General features: G+C 36.2%; 1 protein-coding gene and 1 pseudogene across 3 annotated transcripts in view; one reads left to right on the top strand and one right to left on the bottom strand.

Annotated features, from left to right (window-relative positions):
* The window catches only part of LOC149791528 (beta-1,3-galactosyltransferase 5-like), a 258369-nt gene that overhangs the window by 165350 nt on the left and 66755 nt on the right, over positions 1-26264 (bottom strand). The window lies entirely within an intron of this gene.
* LOC149791529 (small nucleolar RNA SNORD36) lies at positions 10655-10739 on the top strand (annotated as a pseudogene).

The raw sequence follows: 26264 nt of genomic DNA, 5'->3' as shown, positions 1-26264 counted from the left end.
AATTCCGGCTTTGAGGCAAGAGAAGAGAAAATCTTAAACAAGAAAAGTTTAGAACTGATGGATCGTTTGCATTTGGACATGTGGTTGCAAGAGAAATATTTGCTGAACGGAGTGAATGTCCGCTTGAGACTGAATCGCAGCAGTACCACTTTCCATTTGCAGGCTGCTGATCTTACTAAGGCTCCTAAAAGCACAATTTTAGAGGCCAAACTCTACGTACGACGCGTGGAAGTGTTACCCAAAGTGGGTAACGACATCAGTCAAACGTTGAGCAGAACAACCGCCAAGTATCCCATACGACGCGTGGAAGTGAAAACGTTCACCATTCCCAAGGGACTGCATTCCATAACCGAAGATCATCTGTTTCAAGGACAGTTACCCAAGCGTTTAATCCTTGGTATGGTCGAGAATGAAGCCTTCAACGGAGCTATCGCTAAAAATCCTTTCAACTTTCAACACTTCAACGTGAAGAAAATCGAAGTCAGTCGCGATGGCAAGACCTTGTGTACCCGACCTTTCGAACCTGACTTTGCCAACAAAAATTACTTGAGATCGTACTTGTCCCTGTACGAAGCCACGGGACAGTTAGGAACCAACACCAGTCACGGTATTGATTACGAAGAATATGACGGAGGCTATACTTTGTGGGCTTTCGATTTCACTCCAGACCAAGGCAGCGACGAGGGACATTTCCACCCTATAAAATCTGGCCAGATTCGTGTGGAACTTCAGTTTGCAGCAGAACTGAAACAGACAGTGAACGTCATCCTGTATGCAGAATTCGATAATACCATAGAAATCAACAGTTTGAGAGAAGTCATTCTAGATTATTAGAAAGCCATGGAAGACTGTTATCCCTCTTTACCTAGTGGAGAAACTTTGGAGATGGAATGTAAGGAGACCGTGGAAGGAGAAGAATCTCAAGACAAAGACGAAGAAGTTGTCATGATGAAGTCGAGATGGCCAGAACAAGAAGCCCATTTAGTCTGCTGTTTTGCCAAACACTTGGTCGACAAAATGACGGAATTGATCAAGAAAAATTGTTATGGATGTCAAAACGATCATCCCAGTCAAATTCAACACGATAAATGCCTGATGTTGAGTCAAGAAGAAAAATTGGACGAGTATCTGGACGAAGCTTGGAGTCTCATCTCGAACAAAGACGTGTTGCACCAGTGGTATAAAGACTTGCGTGAACATTCTTGTCCACCATTAACCACTCAAGAGATCCATCGTATCGAAGCTCTCCTGAATCAGAGTGAGGAAACAGAACGAATAACCGTTTATTCGTCAGACATTTTCAAGCAAAAAGTCAGGATCGAATTGACGACTTATTATTACCTGTGAAGAAAAAACACACAAATCAATGGATACCTGTGAACTTTATTACCTTTTGAACCACAGTTCGTATACGGCTTCTTGGAATCCCGTCGTCTGTGCTAAAGATGAACTCCCTCATCGCAAACCTAAAGACCATCAAGCTTACGTGATCAACACGGACGAAAGTCATCTCCCAGGAACCCACTGGGTAGCCGTCTACTTTCCTCAAGAAGGATGTGTGGAATATTTCGATTCGTACGGATTGCCCCCTTTGGAAGACGATATCATCGACTTTATGAGAAGAAATGCTCAAACCACCCGATTCAATAACGTGAAATTACAAGGCACAGATTCCTTGGTGTGTGGACAGTACTGTGTGTATTTTCTGCATCATCGCAGCCTGGGCTATTCCTTAGAACATTTAGTGACTCATTTCGATCCTCGTTCTTCTGCTAGAAACGATGTGAAAGTAGATCGATGGTTTTGTGACCATTATGCTTATCTTTTGTCTCAAGCTAGAAAACGTAGTGTCCATCAATGGCCTAATGATTTCCAACAGTGGAAATCACAATTTCATTCACAACGTTGTCAGCCCTGTTTAAAATAGATTGTCAATTGAGAAAAAATGTTTGTGATTTGAAAAAAAATTGTTTGATGTTATAGTGATGGATTATTGTTAAAAATGTTAGAGTTGTTGTTGTTAAGTGTTAAGTGATTTTTGAATAAAAAATGTTGTGTTTTGAAAAAAAAATGCCTTTGTGGTTTGTTTAGCTATAAGAATGTTGGATTGATGCGCTGTCATTTCTTACTATCCCTCTCATGACACTCACTGAACGTTGCGACTCGAAAACCGTGTGGGGGATGTTTTCCTTCACGTCCGCGCTTTGATTTTAAGAACCGGGGTTGTTTCCAGTCTAACCATCCATTGTCGACTCATCCTCCTACGAAGATGTGCTCCAAACTAGCTAAGCTCAACGAAGCCTACGTGAATTTGCATAGGGTCAGACACAGTCTGATACCGAAGCCAGAAGAAATAGAGAATGTGAGAATGTTAAAAATCACTGAAGACCTGATAGAAGAGCTCTTCAGAGAAGAAATGAACAGGGAAAAAGAAGAATGGACAGAGAAGTACAGACTTCAGAGACAGCAGCAACAGCAGCAACAACAGCAACAGCAGCAGCAACAACCTGAACCTGACAGAGGCTTTGTCGATTGTCGTATCGACACCAAAGAGTTCTTCTTCTCTTTCCGAAGAAGCAGACCTATTGCCAGAAAGTCAATCCTCAGAGGACATCGCATTCTTAGAAACTAAAAAAGGAATGCCATAGCAAACAAAAAAAAACAGCCCTTTTCAGGGCTACCCAATACTCTAGAAAAGAAATAACGATCGATTTGCCAATGTGTGTAGGTAGAGTAGTGTGAATATAAACACTAACTCTTTATTGATAGTAAGAGTGTATGTGCTGGTGTGTTAGTAAGTGCTAAAGTAAGTTGGTGTGGATAGTAGATTAAAATCATGTTTTTTGGGTTTTTGAGGTGTATATTTGGAGTTAGATTGGATTGCTTTGCGTATGTGGATAGTCAATGGAAGTGATTTATAAAAAATTTTTAAAATAGTGATGGGTAGCATAAAAAAGTGAGTGAGTGTTTCTTTTAGGTCCGCGCGTTGTTGATTTTGGTCACGATTTAGGTAAGATCAATTTTATGTTATTAGGGGATGTTTTCCTTCACGTCCGCGCTTTCACTATAAATTGAAACTCGTTCGGCAGTCCAGCTACCCTTGTTGATTGATCAACACCAAAAATGAACACGAGACTGGAGAAACTGTTGGAGCTTCATGTGCATCTGGAATATGCCAGGCGCATATTAAATGAACTGGCCGCGGAAGCCATTGTCGAGGAGGGAAGAATAAGAGAGGAGGAAAGAAGAAACAAAGAAGAGGAGGAGAGAAGATATAAAGAAGAAAGAAGATATAAAGAGGAAAGAAGAAACAAAGAAGAGGAGGAAACGGAGAGAAGAAATTTCAAAATCCCAGAGAGCGAAAATTGGGATTCTGAAGCGACATATCCTGCCTCTGCTCTCTCCCCCCAAAAGGTAAAAAGTAACTGGGGGATAAGATGTGTATGTGGCGCCAGGCCTGGAAGGTGCCACCATTAACCAGGTGTCCATGAAGTTCCAAACAAAACAGCCCTTTTCAGGGCTACCCAATACTCTAGAAAAGAAATAACGATCAATTTTGCCAATGTGTGTAGGTAGAGTAGTGTGAAAATAAACACTAACTCTTTATTAAGATAGTGTGAGGGAATGTGTTTGTGTGTTTGTGTGTTTGTGTTTGTGTTTGTAAGTGATAACGTAAGTTTTTGTGAATAGTAGATTATGGGTTTCTTTATTGTTTCTTAGCGTATGTGGAGAGTATAGTTTGGGTTTGATTATATGAAATGAGAAAGTAGGGGATGTTTTCCTTCACGTACGCGCTATGTTGGGTCATCATCTAGGTAAGATCCATTTTATGTTTTTTAGGGGGATGTTTTCCATCACGTCCGCGCTTTCAGTATAATAAGCCACCACGTTCGTGGTTCGAACCATTCTACGGAATAATAAAAACGAAGATGGTGGTTGCAAGTGACTTGTTCAACAATTTGGTACATATATACAACTGGATAATAGATGGTATCTATGTAGTGGAGAGACTGGAAAAAGAATGGAAGATAGTAGAGTACCTGGACTACGCTAAATGTCTAAACATAGCCAAAGAACTGATAGCAGGAATGATTGAAGAGGAGGAAAAAAGATTGAGAGGTATGATAAATCCCACCTATGTCAGAGTGGGAAGCCTAAAGGAAGCACTTGACAATGCAAGCAAAGTCAGGTGCTTTCTTGAAAAAATGTCACATGGGACAGAGTGCTCTTATGTGGAGAGAGGCCAGGAAAGACTGAGGAAAGGAGAGGAGTTGATGAGAAAAGTGATGGAGGTAGAAGTCAAGAAGATTAAAGAGAGATGGTATAAAGAAAGAAAAGAAGAAGAAAATAGAAAAAAAAGGGATGAATTTGAAAAACTGAACACAAACTGGATGAAAATCCAAGAGAAGTTCCGGGCCATGGGCCACCCGGACTGGCTGCCGGAAACAGAAAAGAAAAAGAAGAAAGGAATGATGGACAAAATAAGAGGATGGTGGAAGAAGTTAAGAAGTTAAAAGAAGAAGAAGAAAAAACCCAAAGGCCCTTTTCAGGGCCAGCCATATTTCTCGAAAAGAGATAGCCTTTCAATTGCCTACCCGTTTTTTTTTTTTTTTTTTTGTTTAAAATTTAAAAAAAAAATCCCATGTTAAATTCCCCTTGTACGTATATGTTCCCACGATTTATTCCCATGTTAAATTCCCCTTGTACGTATATGTTCCCACGATTTATTCCCATGTTAAATTCCCCTTGTACGTATATGTTCCCACGATTTTTCGCCATGTTAAATTTCCATTGTACGTATATGTTCCCAAGGGGGTCTGTAATGCTAATTTCCATTGTACGTATACTATCCCTATTCACTACTCACAGTTTTGAAGGAATGCTTGGCTCTGATATTGGCTAAGCAACACTATGAAGTGTGTATTATTTCTGCTATTTTTCGATTGCTGTCCTTTTATTTCATTAACAAAATAATATAAAAAAATCAGTGATTGCTAAGGTGTACTTCGCAGGGATAAAACATTGCGTTAGGCACATCATGGCAAAATATAACCTTATTATCGATGAACTTTCACGAGTATAAATGAGATGATTTTCTTTATTTGAATTATTCTTTGGAATTTTATGGTGATTATTATTAATACTTTCTAAACAAAACCCCACTATTTTGGTATTATTGTGGATTCATTCAAGGACAGTTTGGATTATACGATTGTAATAAATCAAGAATATTAACAAAACGCCGAATTCTAGATTATTGTTAATAATTTACATCGCCGACAAATTCAATTGCCACTGTTGTATTAGGCATTAGCGTTGAAGACTCGTTAGGACGTGACAATATACGGTCATCTTATTGTTCATCTTGTTGTAGAAGCGTTGCATGCGTTTGAAGGAAGCAAAGCTTTGTCAAAGCCAACACCACACGCGTTTGTTGCGTTTACATTTAAAGTACACTTAACAGTATACAAAATATCTATTAATTTTAGGAACCATGTTGAACCAGACGTGGCAGTGATGTGGATCTGGGTAGATCTGCTACCAATGCGGATTTAACTGAATTAAGCAGTCGAGTTATTGTTGACGTTGATGTTTTAAAAATGAAACTGAAAAACTGGAAAAGTGCAACGCGGGTATTCCAAATCATATTTAGAAATGGATTTGCTTGGGTTTGTTAATCGGGCTGACGTTGATTCACGCGAGCTTTTCACAAGACTAACTGTAAAAGTATCAAAGTCTAACGTGGACATTCAAAATATTGTTTAGAGGCTGCTCTGCGATATTGCAAAAATTTTATCCCTGGTCAGTGAAGTCGGAAGAATCAAATGGTGTGGATCGGTTGCATCATTCAAAGACTATTTTCATCAAACAAGAAGACGTGGATTAACAAATCCAGATGTACCCGCACCACCAAGGATAGTAATTTCCTGGAGCGTATTCGCAAATAAAATTAGGCAATTAAACAAAGGAATAAAATAATATTATTGTATATGGCCGACTTGTTTTCAGTGCTGGCAGAGATGGGTTTTATTCACCTATACTTCTTAAATGTGCTCACATATTGATAATATGTATTCATCAGTGCTGGTTTCAGTAGTATTTGGTATGGAATAACAGCAGAGATAAACAACGACAATCGTGGTAGACCATCCGTTACGTGTAGCGGTAAAGACGCTATTGCTCAGGAATTGTTCATATATACATTATCGGTGTCTTTGGTCGCGGGAAATGAATTCGTCCAGAGCGATACTGAAGCATAGCTGTAGCACTTGAAGCATCCCGATTGTTGACAGCATCACCTGGTGCGAACACACATAGGGATTTTTTCAACAACGTGGAAGTGGAAGTTACCTTTCCAAAGAATATGATAAGCCAATATTTAATCAATTAAATCGAGTCTATATTTTGACAATGAAACACTTTTCCGTTTAATAGTGTTTTGGGTAAATACGAGAACGATCATTTCTCACATTATTCATTGCTGCAGATTCTTTGTTTTAATGTGATTGTGTTGCTTGGCCCCCAGAACGTACAACCGAGCTCAGACAGAGATTTTATAATACTGTGTGACAGTTGTACCGGTAAAAAAGAGTACTAGTAATTGCTTGGAGGCGCATGTGCGTGTTTAATAATTTAATAATAATAATAATTACGGCCCCACTTAATAATAAGGGTTTATTCAGAACTTCTCGCGGAAAGACAAAGCAGTCTCGGTGCAGTTAATACATTCTGCTCAATGGTTATCTAAGACAACATAATTACCATGGCCGAGTTCGAGATTGTGTTGGTGGAAATGGGAAACCACCGGAGACCAGGTGCACATTCACGATGTCGAGGCGTTAGCTTAACAGGTACCGGATTTCCAGATAGTAAATATCGAATAACTGCTCGTACATATCAAAACTGATGGAACATGTAATACATATAAGATTCCATCCGATTATTTAAGGCCTAAATATCCACCAGGTCTAACGCGTGATTTAATTGATGTAGATTTTTTATTACGAGTCCCCTATATACTTGCTTCATTTTCCCTCATTTTGGATGAGATCTGGTGCATGAGTTTTACTTTCAGATGCATCGAGACTATATGTTATCAGATGCATCGAGACTATATGTTATCCCCAAATTTGAATATAACAAACATGTCCCAAAATCATGGTTACGCCACATTGCAATCATTCCTTTCCTTTGAAAGAAATAACTGTGACCTGAATCGTAGTAACACTGATTTTTTTCTAACACTATGTGAACAGTTTTATGCGGAAAGACACACGGTATATGTAATAGATTCGGAACGTTCAAAGGAAAACCATGGAACTTATCAATGGCAAGCCATGGAAGAAACTCTTTATTTCAAATATTAAGGGGCATTTTATGATTAATTTTTTTTCCATGTCATCTTTTCCCACCATCCTTAGTGCTGAAGACTTTCAAAATTTGATAACTACAGATATATTGCTACATTGAACATTTATATATATATATATATATATATATATATATATATATATATATATATATATATATATATATATATATATATATATATCCGCACTATTTACCCCCAAACATTACAAATGTGCCCCTTAGTGCTCATTTGGCCAATGTTGGGTGCCTACCAGAAATAATCGTATAATGCCCTCTAATTATTTTCATTAGCATTGTTCGTGGGTATCATTAATGCTTAGTGACTAATATCTGAGAGGAAAAGATTAAGTGTTGTGTTGTGTGTATATCTTACTTATTTATGCCCAGTAATCTCGATTACAACAGTAAGTTATGACCTACATGAAACACTTCTGTACTCTGGTCGTAATCCCTCATGTATATATCGCATTCAATATCGTACATAATATGCATTGCCACTTTGATCGCACTAATGCTCGGAGACCCGTAACACGGGATATATAAACTCTCAAATCATAGCGGTACGCACTACATTTAACGATGCCCTCCTGTAATTTAAATGACAGATATCTGGCTAGAATCGTTTCATTTTTCACAGGAAATGCCATGCACTTTCCTTATAGTGTTTATTCTCCTTTCTTATATTATTCTCATTTGAATCTTTAGAAAATAGTTATCTTGCCAGAAAATGATCGTTGTTTTTTTATCATTGTACTGTTAGATGAAAAACAACGTATATTACTCTTTTTAGTTTCCTGCAAATTTAGGAGAAAGACGTTTACTTGCACCTTCAAAGAAACTATGCCGATTTCTTCACGTACACTGTCAATTGAATTATCCTTTTAAAAACAAAGATCGAAGCGAGATTTTCTAATTAACACATAATGCCATGAATAGTATTAAATCATACACTCTCAGTTCATGTCTGCTATATGCAATATGAATTTCTTGATCTACTCTGTCGAAAATGTCGGAATTCTTTAATGATTTTTCACGGAACTGATAACATCAATGACAACAATAAAGTAAACCTGACATGAAAGGATGCAATTCTTTAATTTCCAAATCAGTCATTATACAAGTGCTTCTGACAACTAAAATGATTCAAATTTTAAAAAACAAACACATCCACAACCTATCATGCCAAATTATACCTTATTATATAGAAAAGGAGAATCAAGCTTTGGTGATACTAATATAAGGCTGGTTTTATCCCGATCGTCATGTTCGGCCTCAGTCAATTCAGACCAGATGTGGTCAATTATTTCAGACCAGAACATAATGTAAATAGACTTCTACATAATTCTTTATACTTCATAAAGATAGGATTTGATCATTATCATTCATAATGTTATTTACTTAAGTAATAATTGAGCAAAAGTTCCTCTGTAGTAATCCAAAGATATATTTACATTAGTTGTAGGAAATAACACTTGCGCATGCTCTTGTGGTCTCCTTCAGTTCCTCGTTACAGTCACGCGATATGCGGACGTTCATTACATGAAGAAAAACCAATATACTTTAGTCATAGTGTTAAATTCATGTTACCATGGCTAGCTCTGCATGTTTTTCAGCACCAGTCAATGATACGACAAATCTTGCTACACATATTAACTATTCAATGATTGGTTGAAATTTAATAGATGTCGTCTAGATAACAGGAATTGTCTCCATTCGAGATACCAGATAATGTTATCAAGGATAAGAACTAAAATATCAAAACAAAAAATATATTGTTAGAGGATAACATTAATCTTTAAATAGTTGTGAGCCAGAATAAAATATTGTATCAATAAAATACATCCTAACTTAAACTTGATAACCCGTGTCAATGTCCAGGCTTTTTGATTTACAGCATTGACTTTAAGACCTGATCCAATGTAATTCATGGTACTAAAAAGCTGGTATATTCAAATATAAAAATGTATACTAAACACATGGAACCAATCGGATGTATTTTATGTGTTGAAATTAGACCTCATAATTAAATGGAACATCGACGTACACAATGCAAGGAATGCATCAATTATGCGTATCTGAGTCATAACATAGAGGAGAAAATCACAAAATAAGTGCATTGAACCTAAACATTGATGGACTGAGAGTGGAAAATTATTCAGAAATTCATTAATGTTCAGTTATAATACGTTGATTTAACACATTATTTTTTTTATTGAAACTAGTATTGCCGAATGTGAAAACGTTCACATCAAAATTTAAAACGAAGAAAATCGAACTATCTTAATTGCGTAAATGAAACTTGAAACAAAAAGACCAAATAGAAGAGAAATGAAAAGTAATTATAATGAAATGTAAGGATCGCACTAAACTACGAGACTCGTTTAATAATCGCCTCAAGATACAAAACAAAATTTAATGAAAGAGTCTAAAGTCATTAATTTAATTTTCCTGTTTGATTGGTTGATTCTAAAAACCTTGAAGCATAATTAATATTAATTCGTAAACATATTAGAGGTTTGGGTTAAAAAAATTCCAGCTTGATTGATCAATTAAACTCGAAAGAATAGAAGACACTCGTCAATTTTATTGTACATATTGTAGGGACTGGTGTCACACAACATTACAGACAAATCTATTGAACAAAAACGGTGTATCTGGAAATATGTATGATGAACTACACATAGTTTGCAATGGAAATAACTAAAGATGCAAACTGTTGCTTAGAAAAAATAAATTCTGTGACTATACATATCAATACATGTAGACCAATATGAGGACATTAACCAAAAATGTATAAGCATGAAAAAAGAATTGTACTCGTGTACAAAATGAAGATAATAAGTGTTTTCTCTATTCCAAGTATAATCCGTATTGACGAAGAAATTGTACCTTGATAAATATTTGCTTAATAAATGTCCCAGAAAATTATACAAATTATCCCAATTGCTTTCAATGCGATTTTTTGCAGTTACTATCAAAGAACTTTTAGGAAAAAATAAAAGACAAATAGGGTTACGCAATGGAAAGAATCAGCCACGTAGATATCCTAATAAATAGTTTATGAAAATCAAATAGAGCATTATTATTCTGGAACAAAGGATTTATTATAAATGATTTTATATCTGATTTAAAAAACACACGATTACAATAGTGTTGGTAAATACAAAATATACATAATGTGAGAAGTGGGGTTTGTCATTAAATTTAAAAACTTCAAGTAGAATTTCATGGTTCTTTTTTGCAATTTTCAAAGTATTATTTAGCCAATAATTAATTATAAAACCTGCATCATGATGTTACGAATTTATGGTCATTAACTAAGTCACAAAAAGAAGCGAAAAACAACAAGATTTTTACAACTGAGCAAATAATTTAATTATCAAAGTTTTTAATGAACATGTGAGATGAACTGACAGTATTATGAAGAGAACCTGTAATTAAATCAGATAAAATATTAAACTGTATAATTTAATTTTAAATCCCATTCAATGCAGTTTGTTTAAGCGATATTTCCTTTTCATGCATTCAAGGAGTTCTTTTCCATATCCTGATACAGTTCTCTGAAATTCCAAAAGAATCAGAAGTTCCGTATAAATTTCCGACCAGGAAATGTGCTATTCCTCCAGGAAACGTGACGTTCTCTAAATGTCTTTTTCTAGAATTCCTTTGAATAATTCATAAAAGTTCCAGAAAAATATTATAGTCCAAAAATGAGCACTTTCTATTTTCACTGAACAGTCCAAATACATGATTTTCCTTTATCACAAAATTTTAAGTGCAGCATAAAACACTTTTTCAGACTTGATGTTACGACAGAAACACAAAAATTAGGAATTCAAAAATAGGAATTAAACCTCACTGCACAGTTATCTCCTAATATACATCTCCTATTACGACTATATTTCACAACATACGCCCACGTGACAGACCAAAGTACTCATTTTAATGTTTCAAAATCCTATTTATGTCACCTAACACTCCCAATAAGAATTAACGTATCTCTTCTAGAACTGTAAAAATCGATTGTCCAATGGGAACAAGACCGGATCTCGTACACATTCCTACAACTTATTCTATTTCTAGCAACCCTCAAGACGTACGTAAGCATCTATTTATAGATCCAACGTAATTTTACGCTCTTAATATTTTTAAAACAGACCCTAGTCACACAGTAACTAAAGATAATCGGTATAATGTACAGCCTGAAGGAAAATTACTAAACTTAGAATCATGTACCAGGAGTTTCAAACGATATAGATAAATTTGACACATGGGCAATAAAGCAACAAAACACACACGCATGATTTGTCTTTACCTTAAATCAGTTAACAAGGAATATGAGTTAATAGGTTATAGAACACCAGACTAATTAAAATAGATAAAAGTATTTCAAGAAAATGTTTACGAAGAGCTAAGAGTTAGAAATGCAACTGACTTGATATTCGCTAATAAACAAATATTGGCTTACTATCAGAAGAAGTTTAGGGACTCTCTCTCTCTCTCTCTCTCTCTCTCTCTCTTTCTCTCTCTCTCTCTCTCTCTCTCTCTCTCTCTCTTAGCACAACAGATGCAAAGATTAAAGATGGATTCAAACGAAAGTTGATGTAGTAGTAATTTCCGTTAGCAAAGTATGCTATTATGCTAATAGTAGGTTTATCGCAATAACTCTGGTGAAAACTATTTCTGTTCACACGACTACAACCATTAGTTAGGTAATGTTGTTGTGCTACTGAATAGATTAAAGATCACGTGTGATTTTCATTTCAAAGTATTTTTTGTGAACTATTTCAAAAGTAGAAGCAAAGCTTTCAAATAGGTTTTACTAATATACTGCAGTATGGTCAATAAGTTTAGTATTGATACAGCTTATCGCAGACATGAGGTGCAAATTGTTTGGAAAAGCAAACAAACAGAGAAAAACAAACAAAAAAGACAAGTTCATATAACTATCGTGGCTTGTCATAGGACAGCAAACTGACTATATAACCTAATATGGTGAAATTGTTATCATCTTACTGAGGGTAAGTTTGATAATTCCATAAAATTCCGTTTACAAAACCAATAATTTGACGTTGAAATCAAAGTGCTCACACTAATTATAAGGTCCCCAACGAACAATGACTATGACGATTACAGAAAAGGTCTTTCAGGTTGTAATCATAGAATTCATCGATCAAGTCGAATAGGGAGTTTGATCAGTTTGATATGGAGCCCTGTAATTAGTTCTTTCAAAGATGAGCCTTACATGCATATTTCATATTTCATATTTTATTTTGGCTTGAAAAAAGAGAGTGATCCTACCATGATCATAAACAGTAGCAAACAAACGGAGGGGAATAAGGGGACCTATTTTTTGTGAATAGGAAGCCGTTTATACTAACTGGATATGTTGGCGACGTAGTACCTCTAATGCAAATATCTACTCCATTGGTTGGTGATTATTTGCGAGGACATCCCTGGCACTTGAAAAGTGTCCCCTTGTTGGGCTCTTTGGTGGGCGGGGAGCACGGGTGCTGACTTTTTAATCTAGCCATCATGGATAATTCCAAACAAAAATCAAAACAAGAGAACGAAACCTTTATCTGACTCTGACGATGAACCATGTCATTTCCACGCTTCATGGTCATACAGTCAAAAGATGCCACGAAACTGCTTACCTCACTCTCTCCGTTTGTGATCGAGAAAACAATTACAGGTCTGATTGGAACACCAAAAAGCGTCAAAAAAAAAAAAAAATGAAATCGGGTTGCCTTCTTGTGGAATGTGAACGACGAGGTCAGACAGACAATATCAAGAAAATAAAAACTTTCTTCGATATTCCAGTGACCTCATTCGCTCACACCACACTGAATACGTCCAAAGGCGTGATTCGCTGTCGTGACTTGGCTGGAGTCACCGACGCTGATATCATTGAAGGAATGAAAAATGAAGGTGTCACTGCAGTACGCAGAATACGTATTAAACGTAATAACAACCTACAGGACACCAACACCACTGTTCTCACCTTCAACAAGCCAACAGTACCCAAAGTGGTCAAAGTTGGCTTCTTGCAAGTGAAGGTTGAGATCTACATTCCCAACCCCCTTCGATGTTATAAGTGTCAAAAATACGGCCATCACGAAGACCGCTGCTCTAAAGCCCAAATATGTGCCCGATGTGGAGACAATTCTCATCAGGAAGCTGACTGTAGAGCAACTCCGCATTGTATCAATTGTGGAAAAGAGCACCACGCAAATTCCAGGGATTGCGATACCTGGAAACAGGAGAAGGAAATTCAGAGGGTAAAGTACACAAATAATATTCCCTATCCAGAAGCCAGAAAACTTGTACAGGCGAAAACAGCCCATCCTGGCCCATCCTTCTCCACTGTAGTGAAGAGCAATCCTAAAACAACGAAGGACGCTCAAACAGAAACAGATGCACCCGATTCAACACCAATCTCAAACACCCCTCATTACCAATCACAGAAAAACACGGCATCTACACAAACTACTTTCAGCAATAACCAACAACCGAAATCACCAAAAAGCAAACACAAATCTCATGGAAACAGACAACAAAAGGGGTCAGACGACCCCATCAAATTATATAACAGGTTTGGAGACATTGAGAGCATGGATGCAGAAGAATCTGCTCTATGCGCTCAAGGTAGCTCCAGACCTAACAACAAAAAATTCACCCCCGTACTTCCACAGAGAAATAACCAAACAAATTCCCTCTGCGAAAGGTCTGACCTAGCTCCACAATCTTTAATTTAAATTTATAATGAAAAACACTATCATACAATGGAATTGTCGAGGACTTAAAGCAAATTACGATGATATTCTCCTGCTTTAAAACGAACATGATTCTGCGGTACTATGTCTTCAAGAAACATTCTTGAAAGATACGGACAATATCACATTTAAAAACTACTCCCTGTTTAACACCTGCTCTCCAAATGTTGATAGGGCATCAGGAGGAGTTTCTGTTATTGTGAACAACAGAACTCCTCATAGCTTCATTCATTTAAATACCAATTTACAAGCCATTGCTGTAAGCGTCACTCTACATCGAGTGATTACATTTTGCTCTATTTATTTACCACCAAACACTAACCTAGTACCAAACGAACTCGACAATCTTGTTCAACAGCTTCCCACACCCTTTGTTTTGCTCGGGGATTTTAATGCCCATAACATTTTATGGGGATCAAATCATATAAGTGACAGAGGTCACAAAGTTGAAGACTTTATTTCTAGACACAATCTGTGTCTATTTAATACCAAAACACCTACATATTTACACCCAGGCACGGGTACATACACATGCATCGATTTGACAATTTGTTCTCCCTCGCTGCTTTTGGACTATGAATGGAAGGTCGCTGATGACCTTCACAGCAGCGATCACTTCCCAGTCTCCCTTGTAAATCATAACTCTACAATTGATGAAGTAATTCCACAATGGAATTTAAAGAATGCCGACTGGGCCAAGTTCGAAACACTCTGTAAAACTAGGCTGAATGAGGATACAGTTTTCAATGTTAACGACCCCATTCAGCATTTTACATCTATTTTAACCGACATTGCAGAAGAATCTATCCCCAAGTCCTCAGCAAACTGTAAAAGAATCCTAAAACCTTGACTCACAAAGGAATGTAAGGAAGCCATACGGCAACGTCGAGAAACCTTGAAAAAATTTAACAATCATCCGACGCCCGAGAATTTAAGTAAATATCGTATTCTCCGGGCCAAAGCTTGCCGCACAATCAAAGAAAGTAAACGAGCATCATGGATGAAATATGTTTCCTCTTTAAACTCTCGTTCCTCAATTAAGAAAGTTTGGGACACGAACCGCAAAATAAATGGAAAGAGAAAACACAATTCTTTCCGACATCTAAAAGTGAACAATAACAATCTTAGCTCAAAACGTGACATAGCAAATGTTCTTGCTGATACATTCTCTAAAAGTTCGTCATCATCTAATTATTCCGAAGCCTTCCAAAAATTGAAAACTCAAAAAGAAAGGTCACGTTTAAAATTCACATCCAACAACTCGGAAAGCTACAACCAACTGTTTTCACTATCAGAACTTATGACAAGGCCCATGATACTTCCGCTGGGCCTGACAAAATACATTACCAGTTTTTAAAACTTCTTCCAGAATCATCTTTAACATCTCTTTTGAAACTCTTCAATGATTTATGGTTTACTGGTAACCTACCTAAAATATGGAAAGAAGCAACAGTAACACCAGTTCCCAAACCCGGTAAAGATAGCGAAGATCCTACCAACTATCGACCTATTGCACTCACAAGCTGTGTGTGCAAAACAATGGAACGAATGATCAATTCTCGGCTTGTATGGTACCTGGAAACTAACAATTTAATATCTCCTTTCCAAAGTGGCTTTCGTTATGGACGGAGCACCAACGATCATCTGGTTAGACTAGAAACATTCATTCGCGATGCATTTATCAAGAAAGAATATTTAGTAGCGGTTTTCTTTGATTTAGAAAAGGCCTATGACACAACATGGAAGTACGGCATACTAAAAGACCTGCACGATCTAGGTCTAAAAGGCCGTCTGCCCTCTTTCATATCCAACTTCCTCTCCGACAGAGAATTCAAGGTACGAGTGGGCTCTACTCTCTCAGATTTGCACGAGCAAGAGATGGGTGTGCCCCAGGGCAGTATTTTATCTGTGACATTTTTCAATATCACAATTAATAACATCACCAAGTGTTTGACTTCTGGTGTGGATTGCTCACTATATGTTGATGATTTTCTCATATGTTATCGGTCAAAGCACATGCATACAATTGAAAGACAACTACAGCAAAATATCAACAAGATTCAAAAGTGGGCTAGTACGAACGGTTTCAAATTCTCGAAATCAAAAACAGTATGTATGCATTTCTGTCAATTACGACGACACCACGATAAACCTAAACTCACGCTGGACGGAACACCTATTCCAGTTGTTGAGGAAACAAAATTTTTGGGTATTATCTTTGACAGAAAACTGACTTTTATTCCACTCCTAAAAACTTGAAAGCCAAATGCTTAAAAGCACTTGACCTACTTAAAGTAGTAGCGTACACTGACTGGGGTGCTGATAGAAAAGTCATCCTGAATTTATATAGAACGTTTATTCGCTCCAAACTAGACTATGGTTGCGTTGTGTATGGTTCAGCCCGAAAGTCATATCTTAAAATGCTTGATCCAATTCATCATCAGGGAATAAGACTGGCTCTGGGAGCATTTAAAACATCTCCGTGTGAAAGCCTTCTAGCTGAGGCGAATGAACCACCGTTATCGCATCGTAGAGAAATGCTTTCCGCACAGTATGCTCTCAAATTAAAATCAAACCCTCTGAATCCTGCTTTTTCGGCTGTTTTTCAACCCAAATACAAAACTTTATACGAAAATAAACCAAACGCCATACCTTCCTTTGGCATTAGATTATCATCCAGCCTTGACACTACAAATATAGATCTTTCTAAAATTCAGAAAACGTCAATCTCCGAAACACCACCCTGGCTAATTAAACAACCAAAAGTACGTTTTACGCTACACGATGGAAAAAAATCCGAAACAAACCCTTCTGTCTACCACAACTCTTACCATGAACTCCTCACCGAATTTAAAAACTACACCAGAATTTACACTGATGGATCAAAGGATGAGGAAAAGGCTGCTGCAGCCTTTGTTTGTGGAAATCACACAACGCAAGTTCGCTTACCAAATGGAGCATCAATTTTTACAGCCGAAATGAGAGCAATAGATCTTGCTCTGCAACATATAGAAAAGAAACATATTTTAAACAGTATCATCTTCTCTGACTCGCTATCAGTACTCCAGTCACTACACAATAGAAAACTGGAGAACCCATTATTGAAAAACATACTCGTCAAAAATACGGAGCTGAGTGTCTCCCACAATATAATATACTGTTGGTTACCTAGCCACATTGGTATTAAAGATAACGAAAAAGCAGATCGCGCTGCTAAAATGGCCCTTACTCAAGAACCATCTGATTTTAAAATACCGTATACTGATTTTAAACCTTGTATCAGAAAGTTCTTTCGTCAGAAGTGGCAGGCATCATGGAATGATGCCGTGAATAACAAACTTCATGCAATCAAGCCAACTCTAGGCGAATGGACTCCTTCTTACAGAACCATGCGTAGGGAGGATGTAGTCATTGCAAGAATCCAAATTGGTCATACTTATATCACCCGCACCCACATACTAAAAGGTGAAGACCCATCAGAGTGCGTTTCTTGTAATGAACCATTCACTGTCAAGCACTTTATGATAGAGTGTTTTAACCTGCAACCTACGCGCGATCGTTATTACATTGTACATGACATGAAAGAATTTTTTGATACTATAAACATCACTCGTATTATAGAGTTTCTGAAAGCCGTAAATATTTACTCTAAACTCTGACTTTTATGCTATCAACTTGTGCAGTTTTATGCAATATATATACCGTCCCTTTTTAATACCTTTTCATCATTTTTCACCAACATACAACATTTACATCCCCCGTTGATCGGGAAGCTTTATTTTTCACCGTTACCATCTTACCGTTTTTAATTTCAACCAATTCTTCTTTTATATCGCTGGTCGATATAGGACCTTTATAATTTTTAAAATAATATACAAATTACATTTTGTTTGGCGCTAAATAGCCTAACAGTGCTGATGCGCCGTTAAAAAAATCAATCAATCAATCATCTCTGTTATCAAGTATGTAATTAAGCACGTAGCATTGGAGTTTCTTAACTTTTCAGCTCAATATGTTTGCAAGATGAGTAATTCTGCCAAGAGACCAGTACACACTGAATACAGGCCTTCATAGTGCTGGACAAGAGGACACAAAGACACAAGCAAGGACTACCAGAAAATCTAATGCCTCTAGATTGAATCTTGTTCGTGAGCTTGATCTTAATATCTTGATTAGCTTCAATTGTATTAATTCAGCGGTCCCAGACAGTAAGAAATAAAATCATTTTCTACATCCATAATAAACAGGTGATACTGATAGATGATTACTTACTTGGCTGCAGTTAAAATCCCTCACCAGGTACAGATCATGTTATTTCCTAATTTCTGTGGACGCATTTATATCTTCCAGCCACAAAGCTAATTGTATTATGGTATAGTGCAACGATATGCCCAAATGATTACTGCGATGTATTTCGATATACCAAGCAGATAGTCCAATACATATAGCATTACATAAATACTTAATAAAACTACATTAAATATATAATATCTCTAAGTGATGTTACCTTGTAAGAATTTAAACGGCACTGCACATTTTGCATTCTGTTGGGAATATTTTTAAAAGTCCATTTTTTAAATGGAAAAAAAAAATAATTTTCTAAAATTTAAAGTCATCTCTGCACTCAGGTAAACTAAACTGAAAAATGAGTCGATGTTTGAAAACAAGAAAAGGAAGTTTACGTGACATAAACACTTTGATCTGACCAACCATGCATTTTACTCGGCAAACATCAGATGCGGCAGCTGCTTATTTAAATGTTTTGCTTTCTTTTTATTTCTGGCAGCTAAAATATCAAACATCTGATGTTGCATACTTTATTGTATTACTTGGAAAATATACCGTAGTGTTGACTTGCCATTCCCCAATTCTGCATTGCCCGAATAATGGTAATGTGCATCTTTAAATTCGCTTACAATCAAGTGGTAAGTGTGCATACCGGAAAATAACGAAAATATGATTATTGAATTAAATTAAAAAATGTGAAAGCAAGACTGAAAAAAAAAACGCGGTATAGAAATCCCTATTGTGGTGTGTATTGTCAGAAAAGCAAATGGCAATATACCGGTATACCTGTACATCGTTGCACCCCTAGTTATAATGTTTTCCGCCGTCTAGCCATTTGTCTTTTACGAATGTCATTTCTAGACAATAACTCTAGTCTTCCACCATGATATAACTCAAATTCTGTACTAAACATTGTGGATGATCTACACTCCTGTAAAGGCATTAACCTCTCAGTTTTTGGGTTGAACAAAATGTCCAAGGTAAAGGTCCATTTGATTGAATTAATAAAAAATGCCATTTTCGTAGTAGTTCACTTCTGAACCACATTCAAACACGAGCCATTTGTTGGACAAGGACATAACCTATTGATTTTAAATGTAAAGACCAACGTTTAAGGTCACTTTAGCTGAATGAAGAAACTTGATTCTTTACAGCTGATTTTTGTCTGCAATTAAATCATTTTTGTTCCAAAATAGCACTACCTCTGAATCAGAATATGCAAGGCCACTGAGAACGAAAGAATAAACAGTTGTTCCTGCAGAAAGGTTTCAGACTCGGATCATGTGCCGTCAATATGGTGGCATGGGTTACGTACACGTTAAGCAAGAATGAAGTCAGTTGATAATGAAGTCAAACGGTAAAAATGTGAAAGCTACTGTTACCGAAAGGAAACAAATGGCTTTTGTGTAATGTCTTCATTTCGAGATCGTGTGCCGTAACTAATGTATAAAGATGCGAACTGAAAAAATATATTGCGTTTATGATCAAGGCGACAGAGGACAGGAATTATGACAAAAAACTTTTCTCCTGAGACAAAACCTTTTTGGGATGACTTGCACAGGGGCAATAACAGATTCTAGAGACATTAGAGTCAAATGGTTTTAAATTACGGTTATGTAAATTTAATAAGAAAATAATGCTGGTTGCAATGTAAATTTAGTTCAAACCTGCATTTCTTTGCCAAGTACACCCCCCTCCCGTTTCATTTAACAACTGAAAGTTTCTTCCACCGATTGAGAAATGTGAATATTTCTCTTATTGCTCAGTTAGATAAAATAAACTTCATAGAATAGTCAGCATGCATAAGAGGCTATAATAAAAATCACACAAGCTTGAATTTTCGTTAAACGATGATTTACTTCTCCTGTGCGGAAATTGATTGTAGATTTTTTCAACTATTGGTTCAAGAATGTATTTTCCTGGGTTCTTAAATCGAAAAAATGAGTTTGCATCCTTTCCTGTCTATGGGCATCCCCCACATATATTGTTGTCAGCTAAATAATCATTAGTAAGGCATTAAACATTCTTAATTTGAAAAGATATTTAGACAATTTAGGTAAAACACGGATCACATCAATACAGCTTGCTAGTCAACAATTTGTAGAGTCAACCATTATGCCTCTTTAGATGTCAACTAAACATGGGCAGTATGGTCGTTATTAAACATGTCCGTATCCATAAATCACTTTGCTCCCACAATATCTGTTAAACTAATTGTCCTTTTCTGTATTGCAGCTGCATGACTTATATACCAGAACTTTAACCGTGCAACTGGTTTCACTGTTTTCATTGAATAGTCCTGATATTTAGTACATGTTATGATATTATCTGAAGATGGATTGGACATTGACAATTCGCTTCGCTCGTACATTTGTGTTAGATTCAGTACCCTTTTCAGCTCGCTACATAATCATTTTAAGTCTCACAGTCAATGAACTTGAATAATCATCTGATGATATGCATGCCGAGAAATGACTGTGATGTTGACATTTTTTGTAGGGACAGTATTGCCCTTACAGATGCATGTAGATTAAGAACAATATTACGAACGGAACAATTCTTACAGTTTTCAGTAGATCCACGTGAAACCTTTTACACATTATGGTAATCATTTGAGCACGCTGATACTGCTTTATGACTCCCTTTACGATATTTTTGTTTCAGTCATTGCCCATTTTATTATTGGATTGCTATGAAAGTTTGGTCATCCTCTGAACATCTAAATATGGACATTTACTTAGCACCGCTCTGCGAGTTTTGTTAGAGTTACTGTTCTATTCTTAAAGTGAATCTCAACATATCATAGATACAACTAGCCTTAAAGTGTTAAACGCTATACAACCGGTCTTAAAGTATCAAATGAATCGCTATGCAACTAGTATAAAATTTCAATAAATAGCTATGCAACTAGTCTTAAAGCGTTAATTCAAACGCTAGACAACCGACCTTAAAGTATCAAATCAATCGCTATACAACTAGTATAAAATTTCAATCAATACCTACACAACCGGTCTTAAAGTTGCAAATCAATCGCTGTACAACTAGTATAAAATGTCAATCAATAGCTATACGGCTAGTCTTAAAGTGTTAAATCAAACACTATACAACCGGTCTTTAAAGTATCAAATCAATCGGTATATAACTTGTCTTAAGGTCTTAAATCAATCGCTATGTATCTAGAGTTAAGATGAAAAAACAACCGCTAAACAACTAGTCTTAAAGTGTCTGATCAACCGCTAAAAAATTAACCATATGGCGTTATATCTATCGCTGTACAATTACAGGTGTTCATATACAATACAAGAGTTATTGCCATTTTGGAGACCAACGATGTCGGGGCCGTATTCCATACTGAAGTTTTACGCTGTTTTAATCTCCCCATCAGTTCTGACTGTCGGACGCTCGCTAGTAATTAATAAATTTATTTCGACTGAAATTGATATGCGGATGGTAACTAACATCCCTCTTCTTTTGACTTATGGCATTAAATCCTTCAGAATACTCACTGTTTAGTAATAATCCCTATAAGAACATAACACCTATGTATAAATCTATTAATGACCTTACTTTTAAATTGGTGACGCATGCGCGGAAAGCAGCATCGCCCCAAGGCAAGAAAAACCGCAGGAAACCTTCTATTGAGGAGTATAGGGGGTTTCACGGTTAGTATCTCCCCTTGAAAACACCAGAGGGCATATCGGTGCAATTCACTTCCGGATAGTTCAATAAATTAAGATGGCAGATGTAGATCAATAAAATGTGACAGACCGCTCACATTATGCAAGCAGGGTCGATATCTCACTATTTTAAAAAGAAATTCTATCAATATTTGACCAATTTTTTTTAAACATCTTTTATTTCTTTCTCACTAACTTGAGCTGCTCCCAGCTTTCAAATAAATAATATCTGTCCATTTCAGAACTTCATTATCTTTCCACTACTACCTTATGCTCTAGTTTGTATTATTTGATTGTGCGAAAGTGTATCGCTGCGTAAAAAGTTCTTGCAATTTTTGAAGAATAATGAAAATATGTTTATTTTGTACAGATTCAAGCATAGCAGTTAATGGAGGTTGAACAACAACGAGAAAAAAATTCTAACTTCTTAAGGTTTTTTTATTATTGATTTAGACTGTTGCTTTTCCATTAATGTTCATTATATTTTTCATGAAATAACTTGAATTTTTTTCAAAATGCACAAATGTCAACCACGCTTGACCAGACAGGCGCACGTACGATTTTCCTTGATGATTATTTTAATTTTATTTCCTTGAACGGTTGGAAATTTTATAGTATACAATTTGGAGATATATCGACACTATGCATGTATAGGACATTTGTGGCTCTCACCTATCTGTCTGTCTGTCTGTCTTCTTTCATCTGGTGCATGGGTATGTATATCCTCGAATGAATGTGTGTTCGCATACGTATATTACATAGACATACTTCTAGTTAAAAACGAGTATAAAATGATACTAAGTTAGAAAGAGTGACTGATAGATAAAGACAACAAATATGAATATTTGTGAGTATCCATTTATTATTGACTTGTAGAGTATGTTCTTACAAACAGTCTCTTTTTTAAATCATACTGTTTGCAATTTTACATCCGGTCACGTGGATCAATATTGATTTAAAAGGCGAACCAAAGTAATATGACGGAATCTGTGAAATAATTGGATCTTTAAAACTTACATATTTGATGCAAGGAAAGTTAAACAGAACTAAACTAATTTTAAGAAGGCTGTTCTAGATGAATTTGCTAGTGGCAATCAGAAATGTTGTCTAAAGACCCCAGCAAGTTTGAGAAAAATCATGCTGAAAGTTATTGCATGTACCGTCCGATATTTGATGTTTCAAAAGTCAAAATGAAAATGGAACAACAACAACAAAAAGCACGTCATTGGGCATGTTATTTAATCTGAATATTGTACGATATTTACACCCAAATATGAATAAATATTCTGTCAGAATTAATTACACTCATTTATCGTTATGATAGCTAATGTAATTATTGCTTTGTTAAGTTCCTCTGAATACATTAAAATACTGTGTTCCATTTAAAAAAAATTAAAAATTCTGGTTTAAAATATTCAGCATTACAAATCAGCTGACGCATCGAATTCATGTTATAATTTTCTTATCGAACTTGTGTTATAACTTTCTTAACACGTGTTATAAACGAACTATTAGCCTTGCGAAAATAACTGAGAAAGAAGGATATATCAACATATGAAAAATGCAAATTGTTGAGATTGTTTTCGTTAAAGTTATATAACCAAAATGTGCAATAAATGTTTAAAATCGGAGAGCAGAGTGAAATGTTCCTACAAATGTATCCGAAATTATGGATAATGAATTTATATTACGATGTATAGACAGTGTATTCAATTTAATTATTTGATATCATGGAAAGTATGGAAAGTAAATAATAGTTAATTATCTGATATAATTTAAGTATAGACATTGAATCTAATTATCTGATTTAATGTCTTTAATTATTCTCCTAGTATGAACAAAAGATGTTTGGCATATATAATTGATTCATTGGTTTAACCATAATGATCTGTAGTACAGCTAAGATACCTTCCTTTGTTGACTGTTTCGATAACCAAGTGTAGAACGATGAACTATCCGGAACTGGAAATTTGTTGTGGGCATGCGCATTGGAGCTAAGGGAGGTAATTTTAGGCGCTACGATCAGTAACTCCGTTGTAACCGTAAAACCCCCTATAGCACACGTAACTGACTAATGCTTGAGACCGACCAGCGGTTAAGTCTGGCAATCACGGCAGAATTTTGCGAGACAAAGAGAGACAATGTGTGTGTGTGTGTTTGTGTGTGTGATTTGGATTTTTTAACGTAGCTTTAAAATAATTTCAGTCATATCGCTACGATGTCTGCATTGTGGCAGTTTATAGTGATGTCTAGCACTGGGGCATCATGCCGCAGACATGCAGCATGATGTCCCACCCAGTCACATTATCCTGACACCAGGCCGACCAGTCCTAACACTAACTCTAAATGCAGAGCGCCAAGCGAGGCACCTGTTAGTACCATTAACTAATAAGTCTTTGGTATGACTCGGCCGAGAATGAGAGACAGACAGACATGTCTGAATTTCGAGATCGAGAGAAAGATAAATATATCTTTTTCGTGTAGTTAGCAAGGAAGAAGATATAAATGTTGAGCAGAGCGATGGACCTTTATACACGTTATTCTACGAATATATTGAAGCGTACTATCAACGTGTAATAAGTTGAACAAGTAATTAATTTGGTTATGCGAAATTGTAGTCAGACTGACAAAAACTGACAAAACAACCACCGCAAGAAGGAAAACCACTCAGATGTAGATTACGAAAACGCCAAGCCATATATGTAGTAAAGAGGTAGAGAAAAGCGAGTTTGTGGAACGTTATCTCAAAAATATATTAACAGAAAACTGACTTTGTGCTCACATATTTGTACACTTTTCTTTACATTTTTATGTAGGTGTTTCAATATTTTTAAGGTATTATGCTTTCTTAAGTACAACAAACCTGATAATATCTAGTAGAAAGAAAGTTCACCTTGCCATACGTTATAGAACAAAGTAATTATTTTGATTTCCTTCATGATGGTTTTTGTAAAATGTACAGCATATGAAATATTACAGGCAAAACAAAACAAAATAAATGAACAAAAACAGTGAACACTTTAAATGCTAATCATATCGACCAAACCACAAAGGATAGTAGTTTGTTTTTAAATTCATTATATATAGGCGGTTTAGTCATGCAACCGTATCAATGCATTAATTCAGTTTATCAAGTAAAACAAATAAAGTATATTTGTCAGGATACATTTCTGTGGTTTGGTCGATCTGACAAAACTGTAATAGGATTGATCAGTAAAAATTATGGATGCTCAGTTTGTTTTATTTAGTCCGGCGTGCGATGCAATTTTCTTAGTAACGTCAGTTATGCAAATACGATTTTTGTGTATATGTATTGCATTTGGAGTTAAAACGTAGGAAATAGATAAAAGGTAGTTGCTTTCCTTTAGTGAATAATAACACAGCATTTGTATACGTGGCACAACACGATGAAACATAACTGTTGTTCTCTCAGAACATGAGATAAGGTAATGGAGCTTGAAAAATAGCCATGCAACAATAGAATAATGATTAAACAGCCAGCACATGCCTTACTTACACGTTGCAGATGAAACCGGGCATAAATTTAAATGGAACGAACCTTTAGTGCATGCAACAGTTGGAGACCCATAATACGATAGTAGTGAAAGGGGATACTATAGCGACAATGATACTTACCATTAAAAACACCCCTGGGAACATATAGCGACTATGGAAATTTAACATTAACACCCCTGGGAACATATAGCGACTATGGAAATTTAACATGGACGAAAAACCCTGGGAACATATAGCGACAAGGGAAATTGAACATGGGAATATGGGACTGTTGAGCATCAAGGGGAAATGGAACAGGGTCGGGACCCTATTTTAACAGGGTCCCGACCTGATGGGTCTCTATTGTAAAAAATAAAAAAAATAAAAAAAATGGGGTAGGCAATTGAAAGTCGATCTCTTTTCGAGAGATTGGAGTGGCCCTGAAAAGGGCCTTTTGGTTTACATATGCCCTTAACATAAAGGGCATCTGTGACTTCTTCTTGTCCTTAGGATTCGTGTAATGGTAGGACCATACACTAACACTTTTTTGAGGCATCCTTGCCTCTCCACGTAAATCCTACGTATCCATAGGCATGTGGCAGTCCTATGGACAACTGTCCATTTGGATCGGACATACATCGGTATGTCCGTCCTAAGC

Source organism: Sinohyriopsis cumingii, chromosome 9 (assembly GCF_028554795.1).
Source record: "Sinohyriopsis cumingii isolate HCF-2022 chromosome 9, ASM2855479v2, whole genome shotgun sequence".
NCBI classification, from domain to species: Eukaryota; Metazoa; Mollusca; class Bivalvia; order Unionida; family Unionidae; genus Sinohyriopsis; species Sinohyriopsis cumingii.
Note: the sequence above shows the minus strand (reverse complement) of the source record. Positions and strands in the feature narration are given on the sequence as shown.